Genomic DNA, 22814 nt, shown 5'->3' on the forward strand with positions numbered 1-22814 from the left:
ACTGATATCTTACACTCAGCATAATATTTGATATTCATCTATGCTGTAACAAATCAATACTTCATTCCTTATTATTGTTGAGTAGTATTCCACTGAAGGGATAATAACACAATTAGTTTACACATTCATCTATTTTTTTACAATTTTTTCACTAGAGTTGATTTACAGTGTTCTGTCAATTTCTGCTGCACAGCAAAATAACTCAGTTGTACATATACATACATTTTTTATTTTCATATTATCCTCCATCATGTTCCATCACAAGTGATCAGGTACAGTTCCCTGTGCTATACAGCAGGATCTCATTGCTTATCCACTCCAAATGCAATAGTTTGCATCTATTAACCCCAATATTAACCCCAAACTCCCAGTCATCCCATCCCGTCTCCCTCTCTCTCTTGGCAACCACAAGTCTGTTCTCCATGTCCATGAATTGTTTCTTTTCTGTAGCGACCAGTGACCCAGTGGTACCTCATTGTAGTTTTGACTTGCAATGCTCTAATAATTCGTCATGTTGAGCATTTTTTCATGTGCCTATTAGCCATATATAAGTCTTCTTTGGAGAAGTATCTATTTAGATCTTCTGCCCATTTTTCAATTTGGTTGTTTGGGGTTTTTTTTGCTGTTGAGTTGTATGATTGTTTGTATATTTTGGAGATTAACCCTTGTCAGTTGCATCATTTGAAACTATTTTCTCCCATTCCACAGGTTGTCTTTTTTTTTTTTTTTTTATGTTTTCCTTTGCTGTGCGAAAGCTTGTCAGTTTGATTAGGTCCCATTGGTTTATTTTTGTCTTTATTTCTATTGCTCTGTGAGACTGACCTAAGAAAACATTTCTACAGTTGATGTCAGAGAATGTCTGCCTGTGTTCTCTTCTAGGAGTTTTATGGTCTCTTGCCTTATGTTTAAGTTTTTAAGCCATTTTGAGTTTATTTTTGTGCATGGTGTGAGAGTGCGTTCTGGTTTCACTGATTTACATGCAGCTGTACAGTTTTCACCACACCACTTGCTGAAGAGACTGTCTTCTTCCAATTTTATATTCCTGCCTCCTTTGTCAAAGATTGACAGTAGGTGTCTGAGTTTGTTTCTGGGTTCTCCATTCTGTTCCATTGGTCTGTGTGTCTGTCTTTGTACCAGTACCACACTGTCTTGTTTACTGTAGCTTTGTAATATTGTCTGAAGTCTGGGAGAGTTATGACTCCTGCTTGGTTTTTGTTCCTCAGGATTGCTTTGGCAATTCTGGGGTGTTTTTTTTTTTATGGTTCCATATACATTTTTGGATCATTTGTTCTAGTTCTGTGAAAAATGTCCTAGGTAATTTGGTAGGAATTGCAGATCTATTCATCTCTTCATGTACTGATGAACATTTAAGTTGTTTCCTATTTTGGGCTATTATAAATAAAGCTGCTATAAACATGTATTTCCAAGGTTTTGTTTAAACATCGGCCTTAATTTCTCTGGGTAATACCTAGGAGAAGAATGGCTGGGTCATAAGGAGAGTGTATGTGCAGTGGTATCTCATCGTGGTTTTAATTTGCTGTCCTTAATGATTAATGATGCTGAGCATCTTTTCATGTGTTTATTTCCCACCCATATATTTTCTTTGGTGAAGAAACTGGTCAAATCTTTTCACATTAATGAGTGGATTATTTATGTTTTGAGGCTTGGGGGTTCTTCACACACTCCAGATACAAATCTTTTTACAAGATAATGTGCTTTGTAATTATCTTCTCCCAGTCTGTGGCTTGTCTTTCATTCTCTTTAAAATGTCTGCTGAAGAACAAAAAATTTACTTTGATGGAGTCTAATACATGGATTTTTAAATGGATTGTGCTTTTTTAAATCTCAATTTGGTTTTTATTAATCAGTTATGTGGTAAGATAAAGCTGAAATATTTGTGAAATTTCCATTGCAAAGAGAAGTTATAATCAATATTATTTTTTAAATTTATTTTCATTAGGGTACGGTTGATTTACAGTGTTGAGTCAATTTCTATGGTACAGCATACTGACCCAGTCATACACACACACACACACACACATATATATATACACATTCTTTTTCTCCTATTATCTTTCATCATGGTCTATAATGGATTGTGCTTTTGATGTACCTAAAAAGCTTTTCCTAACCCAAGTACCAAATTTTTTTCCTATACTTTCTTCTAGATGTTTCATGGTTTTAGGGTTTTTTTTTTTTCAGCATTATTGGTAGTAATTGGCAAATAATTCTGTGTAAGTTTAAGGTGTACAACATGGAAATCTGATATCTGCATATATCGCAAAGTGGTTATCATAGTAAAGTTAACTAACACATCCATCACCTCACATAGTTACCATTTTTTGTATGTGGCAAAACTTTTTAGATTTACTCTCTTAGAAATTTTCTAGTATACAATCCAGTATTGTGAAGTATAATCCCTATTTTGGACACAAGATCCCCAGAACTTAGTCATCTTATAATTGGATGTTTGTACCCTTTGACCACCTTCACCCATTCCCCCCTCTGGCAACCATCAATCTACTGTTTCTGAGTTCAAATTTATTTTAGATTATACATATGTGTGATCATATCATATTTATCTTCCTCTGACTTATTTCACTTAGCATAATGCCTTCAAGTTTCATTCATGTTTTTGTGAATGGCAAGATCTCCTTCTTTCTTGTGCCTGAATAATATTCTGTTGTGTACATATATACCACATCTTCTTTATCCACTCATCTGCCAATGGACTATTAAGTTGTTTCCATGTCTCAGCTATTGCAAATAATGCTATAATGAACATGGGGGAGGAGTATCTCTTTAAGATAAAGATTCATTTCCTTCAGATACATACCCAGAAGTGGGATTGTTGGATCATATGATAGTTTTGTTTTTAACTGGGGGGGGACCTCCATATTATTTTCCATTGTGGCTGCACCAATTTACATTCTCATCAACAATGCACAAGGGTTCCCTTTTCTTCACATCCTTGCTGGCAGTTATCTCTTGTCTTTTTGATAATAGCCATTCTAACAGGTGTGAAGTCATATCTCATTGAAGTTTTGATATTTATTTCCTTGATAATTAGTGCAGTTGAGCCATATTTCATGTACTTCTCAGCAATTTGCATATATTCTTTGGGAAACAAATGTTTATTCAGATCCTTTACCCATTTCATAATTAGGTTATTTGGAGAATTTTTTTGCTATTGAATTGTATCAATTCTCTATACATTTTAAATACTAATCCCTTATTAGATATATGGTTTGCAAATATTTTCTCCCATTCTGAAGGTTACCTTTTGATTTCTCTCTTGCTCATTTCTTTTGTAGTACAGAAGCTTTTTAGTTTGATGTAGTCCCACTTATTTACTTTTTATTTTGTTGCTTATGCTTTTTGTGTCATATCAAGAAAGTTTTTACCAAGAATAGTATAAAGGAGCTTACCACCTATGTTTTTGTCTAGAAATTTTGTGGTTTCACAACTTATGTTTAAGCCTTTAATCCTGTTTGAGTTAATTTTTGTGAGTGGTCTAAGATAGAGGTCCAGTCTTACTCTTTTGCATGTACATATCCAGTTTTCCCAATACCATTTATTAAAAAGACTATATTTTCCCCACTGGATATTCTTGGCTCCCTTGTGAAATATTAGTTGATGACATATATATATTTCTGGGTCTCAATTCTGTTCTATTGGTCTATGTATCTGCTTTTAATGCCATACAATGCCATACTGTTTTATTACTATAGCTTCATAGTATACTTTGAAATCAGGAAGTATAATGGCACCAGATTTGATCTCCTTTCTCAGGACTTCTTTGTCTATTCAGAGTCTTTTGTGATTGGTACAAATTTTAGGGTGTTTTTTTTTTCCTATTTCTATAAAAAATGTCATTGGCATTTTGAAAGGGTTTACACTGAATCTATAGATGACTTTGGGTAGTATGGACATTTTTAATAATAATTCTTCTAATTTGTGAACATAGACTTTCATATATGTCCCCAGTTTTCAGCATACATACTGGGGGTTTGTGGCCCTGCCCTGGTAGGGCCATAGAATGAGCTCCACAGCAAATATAACCTACCACCTGGGATACAAATCAGGCTGATTTGCCAGAGATGCTCCCTGGCCAAATCTGACCCCTGACTCAGGGCAGGGCTGCCAGCTGGGATCTCCTTTTAGGCATTGCTGCAAGCAGGAATCTAGTCCACCAAGACCTGAGCCCTGTGGGTGTACGCACTCCCCCTTTTCCATTTCTATCCCATCCCCAGTGGTTGAACCCCAGAGATTCCCCCAGTGAAATGTTATCCAAAAGTGGGCTCCGCTTTTCACTGTTCTAAAGGCAATAAAGAGGCAAGGTTGGCAGAAGGAAGGTTAGCTTTATTTCAGAGGCCAGCAATCAGTGATGGGGAGAAGAAGGGCAGACTTCTGCCCAAAGGCCAACTCCTCCCCCTGACAATCAGTGGGCAAGATCTTTTACAGGGGGCTACATGCAGAAAGAGCACAGTCAGCTCTGACAGTGTTCTTGAAATTGGCCATGTGGTGCTCTGACTAGCATCGTCATCTTGATTGTTTTAAGTACAGTTAATCCTCAGTTCCAGGGTCAGTTTGTTCCTACTTCTTTGAGGCCAGTTCTTGGAATCGTGCAGCTTATGTCATGGCTATGGTCTGGTCATCATGGAATTAACTTCTTCCACTTGGTGGGGTTTTCAGTATCTATAAGACAGATCATAGGATATGGCTCAGAATATTATCTATAGCTCTTGAGGAGGAACTAAATGTCCTTGACTTTGTCATTTTGTCTGTCTGTCTGTCTGTCTTTTTAGGGCTGTACCCATGGCATATGAGTTTCCCAGGCTAAGGGCTGAGTCAGAGCTGTAGCTGCCAGCCTACACCACAGCCACAGCAACACCAGATCTGAGCTATGTCTGTGACCTACACCACAGCTCATGGTAATGCCAGATCCTTAACCCACTGAGCGAGGCCAGGGATCAAACCTGTGTTCTTATGGATGCTAGTCAGATTCATTTCTGCTGAGCCACTACGGGAACTCCTCCTTGACTTTGTTTAATGACTAAACTATTATTATTTAGTCTTGTTTGACTATTTTCTTTGCTTCTGCATTTTATAACTTTTCTGATTAAACTTATTCCTTGACTAAAGTTTTTCTACAGACAAAAGGCAAGCAGAGGACACCATGGGTGAAGAACCATAGGGTCCTGCTCTGTTTCAAAACCCATAAGTAAGGCCCACGTGCACCTCCCAGGAAGTGTTCCATGATACTGGGGAAACTGGATGTCCACCTTGGGTTCTCTTTTTCCTCCTGGAGACACCATAGACTCAAGGATTCCCTCTAGGTTTGGCACTGTGCCAACTGGGATAAGAGCAATATGGTCATAGTGTAGCAGTTCTTCTTACCCTTGTAATGTCCTTCTTGGTCTCTGTTGCCCAGAAAGGGTGCTTCAGACTCATTCTCAGGTTCTGGCATTTTCATAATTGTATTTTGTCTATGGATAGTTGCTAGTTGGTCTTCTTAGGAATGAGACTGGAACACCTATATCACCATCTTGATAACATCATCTGCTCATAGTTTTAGGTTTAATATTCAAGTCTGTGATCCGTTTAATATACTGTGCATGGGATGAACCAAAGTTAATATTTCTTTGCATGTGGATATCTGCTTGTTCAAGCATAATTTATTGGAAAGACTCTTTTCTCCACTTAAATGCCTTTCATTCTTGTAAAAAAAATAAGTGATGCATATATATGTGAGTCTATTTCTGGCCCTTGCAATATTTTCCATTGATCTGCTTTTCTATCTTAACATCAATTCTATATTTTCTTGATTACTTCAGTTTTGTAAGTCTTGAAATTAGCTACTGTTTATATTCCAACTTTAGTCTTCTATTTCAGAACTACTTTTGCTATACTAGGTCTTTTGCCTTTCACATAAATTTTAGAAATAGTTTGTCAATTTCTGCATAAAAGTCTTCTGGGATTTTGATTGAGGTTGCGTTGAATCTAAAAAACAATTTGAGTCAAATTTACATCTTCTATCTATGAACATGTACATTTTCCCATTTATTGACGTCTTTTTAAATCTCTCAGCAATGTTTTGCAGTTTTCAGTGTACAGATCTTTCACATATTTTATTAGATGTATCCCTGTGATGTTGTAATTTATACTAAGAATTGTATATCTGGTCTCTGTTCTGGTTCCTAGCATGGAGTTCCTAAAATCCCTGGAATTTGCTAAGTGATAAGAGTGGTAAATGCGTCTTGATATTCATAACAAACCCCTTTCAACCACACCTGAATTTATGTTAATGAGGTGACTTTTGGAAAGCACTTAAGAATGGGACCTGGTTACTAAGAGAATCAACAGTGTGATTGGAGAATTAGAGCTTTCCTTCCTCTGCCCTGACCTCCAGGGACAGAGAGGGGATGGAAGTTGAATCGGTGGACAATGGCCAATAATTTAATCAACTATGCCTATGTAATGAATACTCCATACAAGCGCAAAGGGATGGGGTTTGGAGAGCTGCTGGGTTGGTGAACACGTGAAGATCTTGGGAGATGGGTGCACTCAGAGAGGCCATGGAACCTCCCTACCAATTCCCCATACTTTGCCCTATTCATCTCTTCCATCTGTTGTTCCTGAGTTGTATCCTTGTATAATAAAACCGGTCATCAAGTAAGTAAAAGGTTTCTCTGAGTTTTGTGAGCTACTCTAACAAATCAATCAAACACAAAGAAGGAATCGAAGAAACTGCCTGTCTGTAGCCAGTCAATCAGAAGCACAGGTTGACAACCCGGACTTGCAACTGGCATCCAAAGTTGGGTGAGGTGGGCAGTCTTATAGGACTGAGCCCTTAAAATGTGAGGTCTGATGCTTTCTCCAGGTAGATGGTGGCAGAATTAAGTTGAAATATAGGACACGAATGGTATATGAGAATTTCCTGGTCATGTGGGATAATAGATTCATCTTAATCTCTAAGTTTTTAATTTTTACACACTGCTGTAAAATTTTTAAAACTTCAAATTCTGATTATTTGATATTATTATATAGAAATACAATTTTTTGTATATTGATCTTGAATCCTGAAATCTTGTTAAACTAATTCATAGTTCTAATAGATTTTTATATATTCAATGGAATTTTCTACATAAATGATCATGTCTTTTGTGAATAAAGACAGTTTTACTTCCTCCTTTCTAATATGGATGCCTTTTATTTCTTCTCTTCCTATAGTGAATAATAAACTAGAACTTCTAGTATAATGCTGAACAGAAGTGCTGAGATTTGGCTGCTCAGATCCTAAATATCTACTTAAGAAAAATTTAAATATATATTCATGTGAACATTTGTACACAGATGTTTTAGCAGCTTTATTTGTCATAGCTAAAAAGTAAAACAATACAAGTTTCTAACATGGGATGAATGAATAATAATAGTAAATTGTAGTAAATCCGTATGATGGAATATCACACAGCAATATAAAAGAATGAACTGTTGATCTGCTGTAGGGATGAATCTCAAAATAATTATGGTGAGTGAAAGAAGCCAGACTGAAGAGTATATACTATATAGTTTCAGTTATATAAAATTCTGGAAAGTAAAAATTAATGAAAATGCAGATTAGAGGAAAGTAGAACAGTGGTTATTTAGGCACAGGGAGAAGAGACAATGGTAAGAAACTGGAAGAAGGGATTACAATGGGCATGACAAAACTCTGGGGGTGAGCATATTTTAACTATCTTGGCTGTGGTTATGTTTTCATGGGTGCGCAAATATGTTAAAACTTACCATTTTATACAGTTTAAATATGTATAGTTTATTAGGTACAAATCATACCTTAATAAATCTGTTAAAAATAACATTTAAAAAAAAAAACCACTACAGGGAATTATTGGAGTTACCATTACCTGGCAGGAAGTAGATATAATTTTTTTAAAGGCCACACCCACTGCATATGGAGGTTCCCAGGCTAGGGGTCGAAGCGGAGCTGTAGCAAAGCTGGATCCTTAACCCACTGAGCAAGGCTGGGGATCGAACCACAACCTCATGGTTACTAGTCGGATTTGTTTCTGCTGCACCACAGTGGGAACTTGGAGATATAAAACATTAAGTATACTGTATAATCACATGGTCAGAAACTCCCTAAATGTAGCCCAAACTCTGAGAAATCCAAGAGCAATTATAAGGCCTAATTACAAAGGTGCTTAAGTGGCAAAGAAGGATATACTATCAATTGAAGTGTCCTGCCTGACTTGGGAATTTTGAGAGGCAATATTTCCCTCGAAACAGAAGTAGTTGACCAAGACAGTTTTTTGCACTTTTGTCTGTGTATTATTAATTGTTTGAATTCAGTAAGTTTTAGGCTCACCAACTTAGTATTTTATAGTCAAAGCACAATGGATGAGAGAAGAGAAATCAATGCCATATCATTCTACTAGTCAGGACTCATTCTTTCTTTTATTTTTATTTTTTGATGGCATACAGAAGTTCCTGGGCCAGGGATCAAATCCAAGACACAGCTGCAACCTACACCATAGCTGCAGCAGCACAGAATCCTTTAACCACTGCACTGGGCCTGCACCTCTGCAGCAACCCAACACTCAGCAGTCAGATTCTAAATGCACTGTGCCATAGTCTTGGGAACTCCAAGGCTCTTTCAATTGCTAGGGATAAAACCCCATCTCAAACCAAAGTTGAACAAAATAGAGATTCCCTTAGCTTACATAAATGAAAAGCCTATGGGTTTCTAGGTTCCAGCGTAATGGAATCCAGGTGCTTACATATGGCTCTCACTCTTCACATCTTGGACATATCTTCTAGGCACAATGAAGCGCTGCAGTCCCGAAGACCTATATCATGCTTGGTAACCCCACAAAAGCAAGCAATTTTCCCAATAGTTCTATCAGACAATTACCAGGGACAGCATTTCCCGAACTAAGCACTTATAGGGACAGGGTGTTTGAATTAGGTGTGGCACATGTGTCTTCTTCTGCATCCAGAAGAAGGCGTCACCCATGCTCAAATCATGCGGCAGTGTTCTCAGGAATGGAAGGAATGTGTAAACAGATAGGATCAACAGATCTTTTCTACAATGTTCAAGAAGATGATAATGCTCTCAAAGACATATCTACAAGGTACCATAAAACACAAATATAACCAAGCGCCACATGTAGAAGGCAAAGTGTATTTGTGCCATAGATCATCAGACAGCTCACTTGGAGAGTTATCAACAAAAAACATTTGGAGCAATGAGGTTACAGAAGTCTTGCATCCCTCCTTGCTATTCACACTATATATACTATTAAATCAAACTTCCTAAAGCACTACTGAAGAGCCTTAGGTAGCTCCTCAATACTTACATGATAAGGCACAGGCATTTAGTCTAAACTATTCAAAGTCAGTCAAAAACACATATAGATTATGACCTTGGATGAAATATCCAGTCTCTTTAAGTCTCAGTTTGCTCACTTTATGTAATGCCTACTTCAACGGATGTTGGAGAATTAAACTGGCCTATCACAGTATCTGGCTCATAGTAGACACTCAACAAGCATAGGAGATATTCCTCTGCAGAAACAGCCTTCTTCCTATTACTCTCTTATTAGTTCTTCCCAATGCTTTCCTCACTCGGTATGAGCTTGATAAAGACAGAAACTCTGGATGTTTTATTTGCTGATGGTCCCCCAGGGTTTAGAACTATACTTGTAATGCAGTAAGTGCCCAGTAAGCAATTTGTTCAATGAATGAATGTGTGAACAGCCTACTTTAACTCCGATCTCGAATAGTTAATCATTGGGGAGATGATCCCTGTTCAATTCATCTTTATATTATCCCATATTCCTAGTTCAGAGCCTGGAACAAGTAAACATTTGTTAAATGAATGACCAAATGGTTGAAAACCAAACAATTGCCTCAGTCCTCCATTCTCCATTCTCAAACACTAATAGAGTCAATGAACATTTTTTAACTGCAATCACCATTATCATTCTTAGCATTTTCAGCTCCATATTCAGAGGGGAAAATGCTATAAATAATATGCCTTCATATTCAATCAAAGAGACATGAAACTAAAGTTAAAAGTATAAAGAGTGACATGTATATTACTCAACAGCATTAAAAATGTAAAGATTGCTCAAAGATTTGGAGTGCTTTTTTTCTCTTAAGCCTGTTTTTCAATCCCAGACAATGAATAGTAAATAGCATGCATTTAATAAAACATTTCTGAAGTTGGAGGATATGACTGAATGATCAATAAAATGTGCCTTTTAACATATATGCCAGACTGATATAATCAGTTTTTTAATGAATCCCTAGACTGCAGCAGAAAGTTTTATAAATTCCAAATTGTGAGATTTTTATGAAAGTTATTAGCACACTTGTTCACAAAGAACTTTATGCCATTCCCTGGGATTTTTAACTCTTTTAATGAGGCAACAGTTACAAAGAGACTTAAAGCCTAAACTTTATTGGCGATATAGTAGAACAAAGATCCATTTAGCCATTACTTAAGTCATTCCCCAAGCACTTGCATATTGCATAAGCATGATAAAATAAAGAAGAGATGATTTGTTTTTTCCAAATCCAAATGGGACTGTGTGTTTGAACATGATTTGAGTCCATGTTAGTAAATTTCCTAATGGAAAAATATGACCTCCTACCTTTAAAAATTAAATGACCTTTTGGGGACTTACGAAAAAGAGAAGCTCATGCAAGTTTGCGAATATTAAATGACCCATACAAAACATCTTGACGTATTAGTCTATGAATCAAAAACATCTGTATCATGCTTGGCTTAAAATATACATTGATTTAAAAATAAAGTGGAAAGTTTTTGTAAAAATGTATGCTTTATTTCAAAGAATGTAAACCATTAAACATATTATTGATTCTGTTCTAAAATTTAATTTAATTCAGTTGCTTGAAATAAAGCTTAAGAGAAGTCTACCTTGCTTCCTGATACGGGACTACATAGAAACTTCCAGCAGAAGGTTCTCTCTCTTTTTTTTTTTTTTTTTTTTTTTGCCATGCCCTTTGCATGCAGAAGTTCCCAGGCCAGAGACTGAATCCGCACCACACAAGTGACCAGAGCTACAGCAGTGATAATACCAGATCCCCAACCTGCTGAACCATCCGGGAGCACCCAGCAGAGGGTTTGGACCTGAAATCGGTTGACCCAGATTGATCTATTAATAGGCTTCAAGAAGTCTCTGAAACCCCTGAAACTGTGTTCAAAATTTTCTGTATATATGCAGATGTGTTTTTATTCGAACTGTGTTCAAAGTTTTGTGTGTCTATGCAGAATCGTCTTTATCTGGAGTAGTTTCTCAATCTTGGCATTATTGTTGTTTGAGGCAGATAACTCTTTGCTGTGGGAGCTGTCCTATGGACTATAGGATGTTCAGCAGTATCCCGGGCCTCTACCCACAAGATGCCACCAGTACAACCCCAATCATGACTATCAAACATGTCTCCAGATATTACAATGTCCCAGAAAACCACTGTTTTGTTCATTCCCTTTTTGGTTCTGGATAATTCTATTTGGATTGCCTTTAGCATGACTCTATTTCTCCTGAAAATACTGCCCCTGTCTCTGCTCCCATTTGCTAGTAATTACAGCCTCCCAATACCTATCCTCTGATACTCTTGACTCTTGTGCAGCTTTCTGACTCATCAGTCCACAGACACTGTTCTTGCCAAGGTCTCCATTGCTAAATCCAGTGGTCTTTTCTGAGTTCCCATCTTACTGTGCTCTTGTTGGCACTGATCCCGTTGAGACCACTCTCTCCTTATTGATTCACTTTTTCCATTTACTTCTAGACACCTATCCATTGGCTTTCCTCTCACCTCAAATTTGGTCCTTCTCAGTCTCTTTTACTGATTCCTCTTCTCCTCTCAGACATCTTAACATTGGAGAGTCTCATGGCTCAACCTTTGGTCCTCTCCTCTTCCCTTGGCAACCTCATCCCATCAGGGTTTAAGTACTGTCTATATACTAATGACTCCCCAGTGTTCCTATCCAAGCCAGGCCTAGCTCCTAAAATTTAAGTTTGTGTATGCAATTACACACTGAACATCTCCACATCACAAACTCAAGATGTTTAAATTGGTGCAAGCACTATGAAAAACAGTATGGAGGTTCCTCAAAAAACTAAAAATAGAACTAGATCCAGCAATCCCACGACTGGGCATCTATCTGAAGAAAACCATAATTCAGAAAGATACATGAAGCCCACTGTTCATTTAACTACTATTTATAATAGCCAAGATATAGAAGCAATCTAAATGTCCATCAACAGATGAATGTATTAAGAAAATGTGGTAATATATACAATGGAATATTACTCAGCCATCAAAAAGAATGAAACAACACCATTTGCAACAGCATGGATGGACCTAGAAATTATCATACTGAGTGAAGTTAGTTAAACAGTGAAAGACAACACCGCAAGATATATCACTTATATGTGGAATCTTTAAAAAAAAAAAAGGTTACAAATAAACATATTTGAAGAACAGAAACAGACTCAGACTTTGAAAAACTTATGGTTACCAAAAGGGACAGGTGGAAGGGGGAAGGATGGATTGGGGGCTTGGGATTGGCATATGCACACTGAGGTATATGGAACGATGGGCCAACAGGGACCTGTTATATAGTGCAGAGTACTCTACCCAATGTTGTGTGATAATCTATGTGGGAAAAGAATCCGAAAGAGAATGGATGTGTGAACATGTATATCTGAGTTGCTTTTTGTACAGCAGCAATTATCACAACCCTGTAAATCAACTACACTTTAATAACACTTTAAAATATGAAAGACAAATAAATACAAATTATAATAAAAAAAATAAAACTTAACTTGTGACCTTCCTCCAAGAATCTAACTCACCCTGGAGTCCTATTGTGGCACAGAGAGAACGAATCCAACTAGTATCCATGAGGATGCGGGATCCCTGGCCCCACTCCATGAGTTAAGGATCTGGCATTGCCATGAGCTATGGTGTAGGTCAAAGACACAGCTCATATCTGGCATTGATGTGGCTGTGGTGTAGCTTGACAGCTGCAGCTCCAGTTCGACCCCAGCCCAGAACTTCCATATGCCACAGGTGGGGCCTTTAAAAGCAAAAAAACAAAAACAAAAAAAAAATCTGTCTCTGCGCCAAGGCAAAAACCATGGAATCATCCCTATCCTCTCTGTCGTACCACCTTTATTCTGCCAGGAAACCACCTGGCTCAATCTTTAAAATATATCCAGATTTCAAGCACTGTCTCCATGACCATGCTACAACCATAGACCAAGCCACTGTTTTCTCCTCTGAGGATTGTTACAGTATCCTCCTCACTCTCCTGCATCTATCCTTCCCCTTTTGTCTATTCTCAACACAATGGCCACAGTGACCCTTTGACAATGTAAATCATATTATACCACTTCCTGTTCCCTGTCACTCAGAGTAAAAGCCAAAGACCCTATAATGAAGTACTTCTTGTTATCTGACTCACCTGTCACTATTCTTTTTGTTGTTTACACTGCTCCAGTCACACTGCCTTCTTGCTGTCCTTTGAACGTGCTGCACAAGCTCCTACCTCCCAGCATCTGTCTATGTACTCTGTCTTCCAGTTTCAGATCCTTTGCATTCCTTTTCTAGCTGCCTCAAACGCTCTTACCTCAGATACTTACATGACTAATTTCCTTACCTTCTTCAGCTCTTTGCTCAAATGTCATCTTCTCAGGGAAGCCTTCTATGACCCCTTTATTTACAATTGCAAAAATCACCTGCAATCCTCCTGTATTACTTTTTCCCATAGTCTTTATCAGATTCTTACATATCTCTAATTTACTAACATATTATACCCATGATTTATCATCTGTCTTCCTCCACTGGAATGTAAGCTTAGAGGGCAAAGATTTCTGTCTTTTTTGTTCACTGATGTATCTCAGGCACTTCAAAGCATTGCCAGTACATTGCACACCCTTAGTAGATACTTGTTAAATGAAAGAATGAATGACTGAACAAATGAATAATGAATGAATGCACAGAACTATGCATCCAACATTTTGTCAAAACACAAATGGAATAGTGACGAAATTTGAGCATGTACTATGCCATGAGTAAGTCTAAGAAATATTAACAATCACTATCATACAGACAAGGGTGGAAACACACTTGTAACTATAAAAACAGGAAGTCCAGGGTCTATCTGAAAGCAAAAACAGGAATGTCTTATGCAGAACTCTATGTTTAGGATAATAGTATGTAGGAAATAATATGTAGGGAATTTTAAAGATGTGTAGAGCTGAGGCTGGGAAGTGGGGTACAATGAGGTTCATTCTGCCGAGAGAAGGAACAGACAATAGCAAGAGTGTGAAGAGCAAGATGTACCGAGCAAAGTCTGGAGTGGGGAGATGGTTGGATTGAGAATTGAGTAGGGATCATTTCACAAAGATCTCAGTGTGTTCTACAAAGAATTTAAGCTTCATCCTGAAAGCAACAGGAAATCTTCCAGTTCCTTCACCTCTTTATCACCAGTGACATGTCTCTCCATCTAATTAGCCACCCATCTCCATGGTCCCATCCTAGACCTCATCAGCACTAGAAACTACATCACTTCTAAGCTCTTTATATTAACAATGTTTCAATATCACACTTTCTAGCCACCAGATCTCTTGTTTATGTATTCCCACAGCTAAAAACCTTCACCAAGACCTCTACTACCCTGATTCCACCACTTTTTCACTAACAATCAACCCCTATCTGCCTCAGCCCTAGGCTGGATACACATTTAGCCTTGATCATTGTCCATCATCATAATCACACTCTTCTCAAAGACCCTGAGCTCTGTTATTTTTTTATCCTGACATACTACTCTCTTGTCAAAACCCTGATTGTTAATCTGCCTTCCTCATATATGCACTGGCATTTGAAAAATCATATATGTAAACTTACTTATTTCTCTTTAAATTCATATCACCGATTGAAACCAAGCAGGAGCCTGTAGGTTCCTCCTAGGTACAAATCCCTTCTATGTCCCTTGTTTCTTATCTGCAGGCAAAAGTTTTCATTCCGTCTTCTAGACCTTTCTGAATGCCAAAGGGCAGATTCAAAGTTAATAATCAGGGAAGTGAGGGGATGCAAAAATAAAGGAGAGTCAATCAAGAAACAATAGAGCAGCTATTGAAGAAGGATCCTGGTTCCTGCTCAAGGGATATACATAAAATCTTGAGCTCTTCTGCAGGAACTAAGGCCCCCACCCAGGTGGAGCATGGTAAGTAACTTCAGGCTGAGCACAAAATTCCTTGGAGCAATGCCCGTTACCTCACCACCAACCCATTAGAAGAAAGTCACACATCCTCAAGACCTTACACAAGTTTTGCCTATAAAAACCATTCCCCAAAAATTATAGAGGAGTTTGGGTTTTTTGAGCATGAGGGGCCCATTCTCCTTGCAATAAACCTTTCTCTGCTCCAAACTCCAATATAAAGGTTTGTTTGGCCTCACTGTTCATTGGGCACATCAACTTGGCTTTGGCAACATCTTTGACAGGCTCCAGTCTGGCTTTCACTTACATTTAAGACTATTTTTGTCAATGTCATTGTCATTCTGTCTATTGTCAAAGAACTTTTGTCTGTCCTTATCTTACCTCTCAGTACATTCTAGGGGAGGCTAGCCTTCTCTTTCTTGAAATAACCTCTTGACTTCCTGACACAACACATTCTTGCTTTCCTCTTACCTCACCACCTACTCTTTTTCACAAAAGGCTATATCTTTCTTTCTCACTCTCTTGTTGGTGTTCCTCAGTCACTCCAGGGCCACGTTCTCTTTTCTCGCTGGATATTTCCTTATGTGAGTTCATCCGATAGTTTTAATATCACCTATATTTTGATGATTCTCAAATTGATAATCTCCAGTATGGCTGTCTCCTCTCAACCCCAGACACTCATAACCAACTTTGGTACCAATGTCCATTGAATGACTCACCAGCTTCATGAGCCCTAAATTGAATTTCCAGTTCAAACTTGTTCCCCATACCTTCACAGACTTAGTAAATGTCTTCATTTCTCATTTCACTGCTCAACCCATAAGCCTCAGAATCTTTGTGACCCCTCCATTTCCATCATTCATCACATTTAATCCATCAGAAAGCCCCACCATCTCTAGCTTCACAACCCATCTCAAATATATCCATTTTTTTCCATTTAAAATCCCATCAGTTTCCATAGCACAGAAACCCAAACTCTGATAAGGGGTGTTTGCAGCAAAGTAAGGGTTTACTTGCAGGGAGCCAAGCATGGAGAATGGACCACTCATATTCAAAAGACCCAAATTCCCCAATGGCTTTCAGGCAGGGGTTTTAAAGACAGAGCTAGGTGGAGGTTTGTAGATGTGTGATCATACCATGGACCTTCCTCTGAATGGTTGGTGGTGACATAACAGGATGATGTTTTGGGAATCTGAACTTTCTGGTTTCAACCAGTCTGGAGTCTGCATGATTGTGGTCAGCATGTAGACATCAGCCTCCACCTGGGGTGGGAGGTATATTTTCTGCAGAACAGCTCAAAGATATGTGCCAAATTGTTATGTATATCTCATCAGGGGAACTAGGAAGCTGGGGACTATAGACCTAATCATTAACTGCTTGAGGCTGCTCTTTGGAATTCAAAGAAGGCCTAGGAGACCAATACTTGTGTTTACTACAAACAAGAAACAAGGGAAATGGAGGGACTTTGGTACCTGGGAAGGCCCCACAGGGTCCTGTTTGGTTTCAATCTCCCTTTTTCTTTAATATTTCTCAATCCTGAAAGGAATAGGAGCAGGACAAGAACGTAAATAAAGTTTTGGATAGAGAGAGTAATCAGCAAGGGAACTCAGTTTTAGGGGGTCTCAGTTTCACTTCCTTCTCTTCCTTCCTCCCTTCCTTCCTTTCTTTCTTTCTCTTTCTCATCTATCTCTTCCCACTCCATTCTTCATACACCAGAAATTTTATATTATTTTACTTTATTTTATTTTTTGGCAACACCTGTGGCATGGAGAGAATTCCCACGCTAAGGTTGAACCTGTGCCGCTGCAGTGACAATGCCAGATCCTTAACCAGCAGAGCCACCAGGGAACTCCACAGGAATGTGATTTTTAAAAATAAGAAGATTATTCCTCCCTTAATCTCCTATGGCTTCTATTGCACTTAGAATAAAATCCAGACAGCTTACCATGTCTTATACACCTGAGCCTGATATAGTCCTTTCCCTCTTGCTGACCAATGCTCTCCCCATAGAATTTCCCCCAGTTCCTCAGACATTGTATGTTCTGCTGTTTCAAATCATTTGCGCATGATCTTTCCTCTGCCAGGAAACTCCTTCCACCACTCTGCACATCTACCTTCTTCTCAACCTTCAGGATGTGCCTGAAATATTACCACCCAGAATAAACTTTGACCCATCTCTACCTTGTTTCTTTTCTATGATTTATTATAATATACACTTTTTTTTCCACTTAGATTGCTGCTCAGTGAAACTGAATATAAGCTGTGTGGGCAATGACCATATCTAATTTGTTCACCATGGTATTCTTACAGTGCAGCACAGAGCCTTGCAAACACATATTTATTGAATGAATTAAAGAATCAATGAAATACTGGAGGGAATGACATGATCAAATCCATGTTTTAGGGCAGTGGCACTTAACTGGGGGAAATCTTCCCTCCTCCAGGGACATTTGTATATTTTTTATTGTCATGACTGGGGCAAAGGAGGATTTGCTAGTTTAGAGGCTAGGGTTGCTGATAAGCATCCTATAAGGCACCGGACATCCCTGCATAACAAAAAATGATCTGGCCCCAAATGCCCATAGTGTCAAGATTAAGAGACCCTGTTTTAGAGAGATCAAAGCACAGTCCAAGGAATATATTATTGCTAGTTAGTCTCTTCCTCAGTTGGCAATGGGAAGGTCAATTAGAAGGTCATTCCATGTAAGATCTTGACATGTGATATGGCAAGAAGTAAATACATGTTTAGGATGTTTGGAATATAGGGTAAGCATTTAGAGCTGACTGTATCTTGTGAATAACCATATTGCAGAGAGAGAGAGTCAGAGAGACAGACAAAGATATCCAGGATTACTCATGGGCTTCTCACTTAGACGTCTAGATAAAACTGTGCATTTATTGAGTCAGAAGATATAGGAAGCTGAGCTCACTGGGAGAGGAAGATGCAATCCATTGTGAATGAAACATGAAGTTGATAAATGGCTGTGGAACTCACATTCAAACCTAACAAATTCCATTGCTAAAGTAAAAAACCCAAGATATAAATTCTCAGAGATAAATCAAGACAAATCTCATAAAAGTGAAACCTATATGGAATGAATACATAGCATTCAGCATAGTTATGATGGATATTTCATAAAAGGGAAGAGAAGAGAATAACATGAAATAAGATGAAAAGGAATAAAACTTCAGAAATGCAGTGATTAAAATACCTAGAGAAAATCATTGAGATCATACAATAAAATATAAATTGAGCCTAAAATAAGTGAAGATGATAGAGTAGAAAAACTCTAAATTGGACATATAATTCCTTTTCGCACAAGTGAGTGATTAAATGGCCAATCTGTCTTATTTATGTGAAAAGAATCGAAATGTTTTATGATGTACATAGAAAAGATAATAGTACCTCATTTAAAACAATGGTGTTGGGTTTTTCTTTTTTCTTTTTTTTAGGGCCGCACCTGTGGCATATGGAAGTTTCTAGGCTAGGGGTCAAGTTGGATTTTCTCTGCCAGCCTACGCCACAGCCATAGCAACAGTGGATCTGAACCAACTCTGTGATCTACACCACAGCTCGCAGCAACACCAGATCCTTAACCCATTCAGGGAGGCCAGGGATGGAACCCGCATCCTCATGGATACTAGTTGGCTACTTAACCCACTGATACACAATAGGAACTCTAGTGTTAGGGCTTCTGATTTCATTTCTGACCTTTATGATCTTATGTTCTTCATCATAAAGAAGATTTATAAATGTTTACAGAACCACAATATAAAAATATACTTTTAACCAAAAGAAATTGTACTTTAAGATTAAGTCTTAATTGTAAAAGACTATGATATTTGAAAAAAAAAGATGTGGTGGGTAAACATCCTATGAGGTACAGGACATCCCTAAAGATATTTGATCCTAATCCTGGTACCTGTAAATTTTACCTTATCTTTGCAGATGTGATTAAGTTAAGGGTCTTGAGAGGGAAAAATTATCCTGGCTTATCTGAGTGGACCCTGAATGCAATCATATGTAATCTTACAAGAGGGGGCAGAAAGAGATTTGATACAGGCAGATGTAGAGAAAACAGTAAGGAAGCCATGTGACTATGGAGACTGACTGGAGTGACAGAGCCACAAGCCAGGGAATGCTGGCACCCAGCTAAAGCTGGAAGAGGCAAGAAATAGGTTCTCCCCTAGAACCTCCAGAAGAATCCAGACCTGCCAACACCTTGAATTCAGCCCAGCAATACTGATTTTAGACTTCTTACCTCTAGAACTATGAAAGAATATATTTCTGTTGTTTAAGACACCAAGTTTGCAAGGATTTGTTATTACAGCAGCCATAGGAAACCAATACAAATGTATATTTTTAAGATATGAATATGTTAAAATACTGTTTCAATTTTATCAATGTAGAATTGAATGAAATGTAGGTAATATTGCTAAGAACCGAATTGTGCCCCCCACAAAATTCATATATTGAAGCCCTAACCCTCAAAGTAATGATATTTGGAGACAAAGGCAATTAAGTTAAATGAGGACATAAGGCTGGAGGCCTAATGCAATAGAATGTGCCCTTATAAGGAAGAGAACACCAAAGACTTCTCTCTTTCTCTCTTTACACACAAAGAAGAAAGGCCATGGGAGGCTGTAGTGAGAAGGTGCTTGTCTTCAAGACAGGAAGAGCAGTCTCACTAAAAATCAGAGCTGGTACCTTAACCTTGAACTTTCAGCCTCCAAAACTGTGAGAAAATTAATTTCTGCTGTTGAAGGTATCGTCTGTAATATTCGGCTATAATAGCCGAAACTGTAATACACATATGCTTCCTAATTAGCCTTTATCAGAAAGCCATCTAGCATTATTATGTTATGAATCGCTTACATTTTCCTCCATAATTTAAGACTGTGCTCAGTGTTATACAACCTAAGAAGACTGGACTTTAGGAAACTACAAGCATTTCACACTATGCCTGCCACACTTTGGAAACTCATGATCATCTCGAGGATGTCTGAAGCAGGTGCTCTTCGTGACTTTCTAACATCCCTGTCTTTTCTTCACATGTGCATTATTTTCATTTAATAGCAGAGCAGTATGAAAGACAAATGCACGGGGGGGGGGGAGCTGGAATAAAACTCTCGAATGTCATTTAATTTCAGATCAAACCCACAAACATTTATTGTGGAATTATGAAATTCCAGGCTCCCTACTAGCTATTAATAATGGAAAGGGGGGAAATATAGATAGGGTTCCTGACCTTACAGAGCTTAAAGTCTATCTAGATTCCTAAGTTCAGGAAGACAAAAAATGAACAGGTAATTGCAAAGGCAGGAAGTTTAGAGTACTGGGCACACTGTAAGAGATTTAACCTGGGGAAGAGGGAAGAAGACCTGGAGGATGAGTAAGAGTGAGCTAGGAGAAAAGTATGCTATTCAGGGAGCAAAGCAGGAGAGCAGTCAGGAACCAGCTTGTGTAAAGGCTTGGGAGAGTTATGAGAGCTTAAGAGATTTAAGTAAAGGAAGAAAATTCAGCATGCTTGGAATTTAGAAAACAAGAAGGGAAGTGATGAGAGATGAGACTAGAGAGGTGAGTGGAAATCACATCTCAGGGACTTGATACACCCTGTGAGGGAGGTTGGTCTTGATTTTAGCTTAGGAAAGAACCACAGAAAGATTTTAATACAAAGAACAGAGGGATGAGATTTGCATTTTAAAAGGACCTTTCTGACCAGGGCCTGGAGATGGAGTTGGAAGGAAGCTAGAAGGAATGCAGAGAGACTTCTAGGAAACTAGAAGTGAAAATGAGAGGGATTGATGATCTGGAATGCATCAGTGACTCCAGGGAAGGTGAGAAGGGGACAGTCTGAAGGGATGTTTGGAAGAATTCATAGGCAAGACAAGGTAATTATTTATATAAAAGGGAACAGGGAGGAAAGAGTCATGCTAACGCCCGCCTTGTCAAATTCAGCAACTGTCCGTTTTTACTACTACTGAAAGAAGGAAACACTGGTCAAGATTTGAGGTGAAAGAGGAGCTCACTTGAATTTGAGATGTCTGTGAGACCTCCAAGTCAATGTGTGTTTTCTAATTTTAAAATTAATGTGATTTGTAGTAGATTATTTGGAAAATGGAGACAAAAAAGAAAGCAAATTTTATCTTTAACCAATCCCACTAATGAGAGAGCTACAGTTAATATATTGGTGTATTGTCTTTCCTTTAAACCTAAACACACACACACTCACACATAAGCAATATTAGACTATTAAAATAATGTTTTGTAATCTGTTTTTTCCTTTAACAAAAGGAAGTTCCTCTGTGGTGCTGTGGGTTAAGGATCCAGCATTGCCACAGATGCGGTGTAGGTCGTAAGTATAGTGTGGGTTCGATCACTGGCCTGGGAACTTCCACGTGCCATGAGTACAGAAAAAAAAAATCACGGCCATTTTTATCAATCATCGTTCTACAATATTTTCAATGGCTGCATAGGATTTCATTATATAAACTTTTTACAACTGATTTTAGTCATTCTCTATTGTTATCAATCCCTTATTGTTATCAAAGTATTTTAAGAGAAGACTTTCAGGGTGTGACACTATTCTATACGATGCTATAACTGTGGTTACCATGTGTCATTACACATTTCTTTAACACTATCTTTTTTTTTTATTTTTTTACTTTGTAGGGCCACAGCCACAGCCTATGGAGGTTCCCAGGCTAGGGGTTTAATCAGAGCTATAGCTGCCAGCCTACGCCACAGCCACAGCAATGCAGGATCCAAGCCACGTCTGCGACCTACACTACAGCAAGGCCAGATCCTTGACCCACTGAGCAAGGCCAGGTATCAAACCCACAACCTCGTGGTTCCTAGTTGGATTCCCTTCCACTGCACCACGACGGGAACTCCTCATTACACATTTTTAAAGCCCAAAGAATATACACCACCAAAAGGGAGCCCTAATGTAAACTATGGACTTCAGTGATAAAGGTGAGTCAATGTAGATTCTTTAATTGTAACAACTGTACCCCTCTGGTGTGAGACGTTGAGAGTAAGGAAAATTGTATGCATGTGGGGCAGGAGGCATATGGGAAACCTCTGTAACTTTGTTCAGTTTTGCTATGAACTCAAAACTGCTCTAAAAAATAAAGTCAAATGTATTATGATGAGCATCCTTTACGCAAAACTGTTTATGCATCTCTATTTCCTTAAGATAAATTCCAGTAAGTGGAAGTGTCTGGTCAAAAGGTATGCTCATTTAACAACTTATTTATGTTAGCAAATTGCCCTCAAGAAAATTTTTGGTAATTTACAATCATACTCACAAAGTACACTTGAGCTGATTTTTCATCCCTGACTCAAAACTGCCCATGTTGTACTTCACTCCACAGCTCCATTTATTACCTCATCCTCAAAATGTGCTATAAAAGCATTACTAGAGGTTTCTGTCAAAGGCATCCTTATTTTCTCAAGCACAACACAATACCAGTTCACTCTGTTTTTTGATTACCAGCTAGCTGCATCTTTGAGAAAATGTATGCCATGCTAATTTGTCTTTATTTAAAATTTCAA

Source organism: Sus scrofa, chromosome 5 (assembly GCF_000003025.6).
Source record: "Sus scrofa isolate TJ Tabasco breed Duroc chromosome 5, Sscrofa11.1, whole genome shotgun sequence".
NCBI lineage: Eukaryota > Metazoa > Chordata > Mammalia > Artiodactyla > Suidae > Sus > Sus scrofa.